A 6000-nucleotide genomic window follows, 5' to 3' on the forward strand; every position below is an offset into this window, starting at 1 on the left:
AAAACTAAAATTTCCAGTGATCCGAAAATCGGCGTAACCTTGCAGTTTTTCGGGTGTGAGTTAATTGCCGGTCACGTACGAAAGCAATCCCCGTAGTCGCGGATGAGAAGCTCATTCTAAGAATCTCGGCTGCGTGGTACTGACGAGAAGTTTCAACGTGAAGGGAGGAAAGTTTAACCGTAACAAACAGAAGATGTTCCTTGTGTCACTACTGTATGGGCATCGACCTATAGAGATCATTTGCACCATATGATATGAACCTGCGTGTAACTGAAATTGCAGAATTGTAGAGTGTTCAATGTGAGGAAAAGAACGTTAGGGACGACACAAACGCCCAGTCCCCAGGCCAGGGCTAATAATCATTAGAACCTGGGACCGCCGGACTTCTAAAAGTTACTATGATAAGTGTTATAATTGACGTGATACCGTAAAAAGGATTTTATCTGTAAAAATAATGTATTCAGTATAAACCATAGATACATTATGTGTGCTATACAGGCTCAAAAACGCTATTCTCTTTATATCGAAATGTATACAACTCCCGAGGTGATTCGGGATATCGAGGTTCCACTGTATTATTATTATTATTATTATTATTATTATTATTATTAATTTTTCTTCTCTTCTCTTCAGAAATAATCCGTTCGGGCCACCGATTTAGTAGTTCTTTTCCGTTTTTCTTATTCTGCTAATTTTAGAAGTTCCTGTTATTCCCGTTGTCAGGCCTCTTATGGGAACTGTCATCACCAGAAGCGTGTATTATAATTAAGAATATTATTATTTATTTTGAATACGTTCGTGGTAATGATATTCAAGCAATTGTACTGATTTTAGGAAATCATAGACAATAAACCTCAATTTTCGCTACATTTTTACCCAGAATTTGAATCCACCAATTTCCGGACAATTCCAGTCGTCGCAATGACGACCGCCTTCTCAATGATCTTGTAGATGTTGGTGCTAAAATCCAACTTCTTTAGTCCTTCCACCAGAGTTTTAGGTATAGCGGCCGCACTCGAACGGATGATTAGTACAATTGTCACCTCTTCATAGTGCCCTAGTTTATTATTATTATTATTATTATTATTATTATTAAATTATTGACGATTTCTTACTAGTTATACACGCTTCTGGTGATGATAATTCCCATAACAGGCAAGACAGCTGAATTAACAAGAATTTGCAAAATTAACAGGATAAGAAAAGCGGGAGAAGGAGACATCCCAGCCTCAACGAATGAGAGAAAGAAGGGAAGAGAAAAAGAAAGAAAGAAAGTATGAATGAATGAAATGAGGTCATAAATACTAAAAGAAATATTTTGCAATGTTTTACAAACCTATTTTTGAATTTGTTTTACGTCGCACCGACACAGATAAGTCTTGGGCGACGATGGTATAGGAAAGGTCTAGGTGTGGGAAGGAAGCGGCCGTGGGCTTAATTAAGATACAGCCTGGTCTGACAATGGGAAACCACGGAAAACCATCTTCAGGGCTGCCGACAATGGGGTTCGAAACCACTATCTCCCAGATGCAAGATCACAGCTGTGCACCCCTAACTGCACGGCCAAATTGGCCAGGTGTTTCACAAACCTAACACAACGAAGATTTATTCAGGAAAGCAATAAATAAGAAACGTTTACGGAATGGATGAACGAGATAATCCTGTTCAATTTACCAAGTAGTGCCAGAAGGTAAAATGCATTTCGCCATTGGAGTGAAAGTTAACGTCGAACATACTGGCTCATTGGTCATTCATTAATAATTCGAGAAGAATACGATTAGGGATACCTTGCAAAATACTACAGCGGGAGAATTAGTTATTTCCACTAATGCGTGTTAAAAGTTGCTTTTATAAACGTATTTTCACTTCGTATATGAATTTTCTACGATTAGCAACTTTTTATTAAGAAAAATATTTTATCTTCTCAGTATGGCCTGTAAGTCCTTACAACACCTCTAGAAAGGAAGATACCGGCAATGAATTCACGGGAATGTTTATTTTGTCACCATATTTCAGAAACTCTGCCTGATGGCCATGACGTGGAGCGGGCAGATCAAAGTTAATTTAGCCGGAAGGTGAGAATATGGAGAAGTCCACAACAATTGCTGTCCAGCCTCCTGCATTCATTACTCCGCATTAAATGCACTGGAGGTAGACAGGTTATGGTCACCAATAATATAACATTTGAACTTTGCCGTATATTTCTGGCACGAGATTAAATCAATAAAATAAACTGTGATCATAACCATGACATCACGAGTTTACAAGGAACCGGAAGTACAGGGATGTGAATTTTCATTTCAAAACCCCTCGTACATTGGCTTGGATACAAACCACAGCCACGCTGATGAAAAGCCCGTAACAATACCATTCATCTATCGCAATAACACCTTCGTACTTCAAAATACAGTAATCGCCTTCAGTACTATACTTATTACAGTTCTATCATTGTCACTGAAAATGCCATATTATAGCCTGGGTGAAACGTCTAACAGGATTTTTGATGCGGTCACACATTGGAAGAAACATTACATGATAAGTAATTGTTCTCAAGTATTTTGCTGTCGATAGAATACAACAAAACCGCACTAATTAGTTATTATACAATGGTGCTGCTCCGTGACGTCAGTCGGCCTCCCGAGGCTGAATTGCAAATCGACTTACCTTGACGGGAGCTGTCACTGCTCGGCGACAGATGACAACACGATACGGTCACTACACAACACAACGTGCCCCGACACGACACGGCGCGAGCACACTCACCCACTGACTGGCGTCTGTCGGCGCCGGTACACTAGCGAGACGCTGTACGCGATCTCTACCGGCCAGCTCCAAAATCCTCCCATCTCGCACCTCAGGCATTCAGCAGTGTGTGAAAGCAGATGCAATAAAGGGCGAAGTGTTAGTGGCTCACACGCAAATACAAGATTCTTTTGTACAGAAGTGTGCCACGAACGGGTGGGAAGTGCCTGTTGTTTTAAGATCACGGTGACTGACAAATTACTGGAAGAAACACGAACATCGCAGCGATTATTTCCATCAGTGGAAGAGGACAAGTTCTGATTCCTTCTTATCGAAGAAAGTGAGCATTCAACAAAAATCCACAGTTCTATCTCTCCACACAAGCAACTCAATGTCGAAAACATCCTAGGGATATGAGCTACGAATTTCAGGTAAACAAAATATAATAAAGTATGAGAATATATTCTTTATTTATTTCCTAAAATTAAAATCATTTTCTTAATCATCGTTATCCGGTCGATTAGATTAGCAGTTTACCTTTTTCTAACACTACGAGCGCTAATGTGAGTCAACGCATTCATTCACTTAAGCACCACTACGAGCGCTAATGAGAATCAATGTATTCATTCACTTAAGCACCACTACGAGCGCTAATGTGAGTGAATGCAGAGTTTCACTTAAGCACCACTACGAGCGCTAATGTGAGTGAATGAAGAGTTTCACTTAAGCACCACTACGAGCGTTAATGTGAGTCAATGCATTATTTCACTTAAGCACCACTACGAGCGCTAATGTGAGTGAATGCAGAGTTTCACTTAAGCACCAATACGAGCGCTAATGTGAGTGAGTGCAGAGTTTCACTTAAGCACCACTACGAGCGCTAATGTGAGTGAATGCAGAGTTTCACTTAAGCACCACTACGAGCGCTAATGTGAGTGAGTGCAGAATTTCACTTAAGCACCACTACGAACGTTAATGTGAGTCAATGCAGAGTTTCACTTAAACACCACTACGAGCGTTAACGTGAGTCACGCAGAGTTTCACTTAAGCACCACTACGAGCGCTAATGTGAGTGAATGCAGAGTTTCACTTAAACACCACTATGAGCGCTAATGTGAGTCAATGCATTCTTTCACTTAAGCACCACTACGAGCGCTAATGTGAGTGAATGCAGAATTTCACTTAAGCACCACTACGAGCGTTAATGTGAGTCAATGCAGAGTTTCACTTAAGCACCACTACGAGTGCTAATCTAAGTCAAAGCAGAGTTTCACTTAAGCACCACTACGAGCGCTAATGTGAGTCAATGCAGAGTTTCACTTAAGCACCACTACGAGCGCTAATATGAGTCAATGCAGAGTTTCACTTAAGCACCACTACGAGCGCTAATGCGAGTCAATCCAGAGTTTCACTTAAGCACCACTACGAGCGAGTCAATGCAGAGTTTCACCTAAGCACCACTATGAGCGCTAATGTGAGTGAATGAAGAGTTTCACTTAAGCACCACTACGAGCGCCAATGTGAGTCAATGCAGAATTTCACTTAAGCACCACTACGAGCGCTAATGTGAGTGAATGCAGAGTTAATTTGCCTAGGATTTGAATCAAGAAAGAAAACAAGTAAAGAAACAATTGATTTTAGGCTGTTTTTTCCGGAATTGCATTTAGGCCGAAAGTGATTTTCGATATTTAGTTTTTAGTTTGACAGATCGATCTTAGACTCTCAATTTTGTACCTTACGGAGCCCTTTAGTCCTTCTACTTTCGGCACAATTTCCGTAGTATGGGACCCCGACTTTTTCTGCTAAGGAATGCTTTCATCACTAAACTGAAGGCACGTGGAGGTGATGATCACGACTAGTCGACCATCCTTCCTTGACTCTAATTGGAAAGGAAAATGGACGAACTAAGAGGAATGATGGGATTCAGAAAGGAAGAGAAGGGGATGAAGGACGTAAACACGAAACAGTCCCCAGGTCGCGCAAATCCATCCTGTACGGAAAAGTACAGGACCTGACCGAGGGAGGAAAGATAACAATGAGGGGCCTGCCACAAGTAAGTGGAAACAATGTCAGGCTCAGTTAGGCGATACTCTGGATGTGTTCTACTAGCGCCCGCACCTACTCTGTGCACAAAACCTGCGCCTCTCCTAGAAAAAACTAGGGAAACCTTCGAATACGCCATTCTCAACAAACACAACACAAGTAAAGAAAAAAATCAATGAAGCGTATGTTTCACAGTGAGATTGATTGGGAGTGGCCGAGCCGCAGGTGCAACCATATTGTTATCTGTCAAGAGACGAGACTAACGAATGGTTCATCGAAAGGGGAGTAGCAGACTTCCGGAAGTTGCAAGGGCAGTAGTCTAGATGATTGACTGATACAGCCTTGTAATAATACTCAACATGGCTTAGCTGTGTTGAGACTGGTGCAAGGTTGGGAGCAACGGGAAACTACAGCCGTAATAACTCCCCAGGACATGGAGCTCTCTCTGTTTGAATGATGCACTGATGATGGTTTCCTCCCGGAAAAATATTCCGGAGGGGGCAATCATCAGGAAGATGGATACTGACATTCTGCGAGTCGGAGCCTGGAATGTTAGAAGTTTGAATTGTTGTGGTAGGTTAGAAAATATGAAAAGGGAAATTGATAGACTAAAGTTAGATGTAGTTGGTGTAAGTGAAGTACGCTCGCAGGACCAACGGGATTTTTTTGTCAGCCGACTACAGAATTATCAGCACAAAATCAATAAGGAGAAATGCAGGAGTTGCTTTAATAACGAATAAGAAAATGGGGCAGCGGGTAAGCTACTGCAACGAGCATAGCGATACAAACTATTGATGTCAAGATAGACATCAAACCATGGCCCACCACAATAGTGCAGGTCTATATGCCTACCAGTTCAGCGGATCATTAGGAATTTAGAATAATATATAAAGAGATAGAAGATTTAATAATATATGTAAAAGGTGACGGGAATGTAATTGTGATCGGAGAATGGAGTACAGTGGTAGGTAATACAGTAGGAGAATTCGGATTGGGCAAAGGAATGAAAGAGGAAGTCGCCTAGCTGAATTCTGCACTGATCGCAATTTAGTCCTTGCTATTACTTGGTTCAAACATCAAAAACGACGACTGTATACGTGGACGACACCTGGAGACACTGCAGGATATCAAATAGACTTCATTATGATTAGGCAGAGACTTAAAAATCAGGTGTTGGAATGCAAAACTATCCCAGGAGCAGACGTGGACTCTGAC

General features: G+C 41.4%; 1 long non-coding RNA gene across 1 annotated transcript in view; it reads right to left on the bottom strand.

Annotated features, from left to right (window-relative positions):
- LOC136872336 (uncharacterized) overlaps positions 1-2755 on the bottom strand; it is an 843894-nt gene extending 841139 nt beyond the window's left edge. The window contains exon 1 of the long non-coding RNA XR_010859874.2: positions 2665-2755. This is a non-coding gene — a long non-coding RNA (uncharacterized lncRNA). The remainder of the gene's footprint in view (positions 1-2664) is intronic.
- Positions 2756-6000: the final 3245 nt, after the last annotated feature.

This window comes from Anabrus simplex, chromosome 4, assembly GCF_040414725.1.
Source record: "Anabrus simplex isolate iqAnaSimp1 chromosome 4, ASM4041472v1, whole genome shotgun sequence".
In the NCBI taxonomy this organism is placed as follows: Eukaryota; Metazoa; Arthropoda; class Insecta; order Orthoptera; family Tettigoniidae; genus Anabrus; species Anabrus simplex.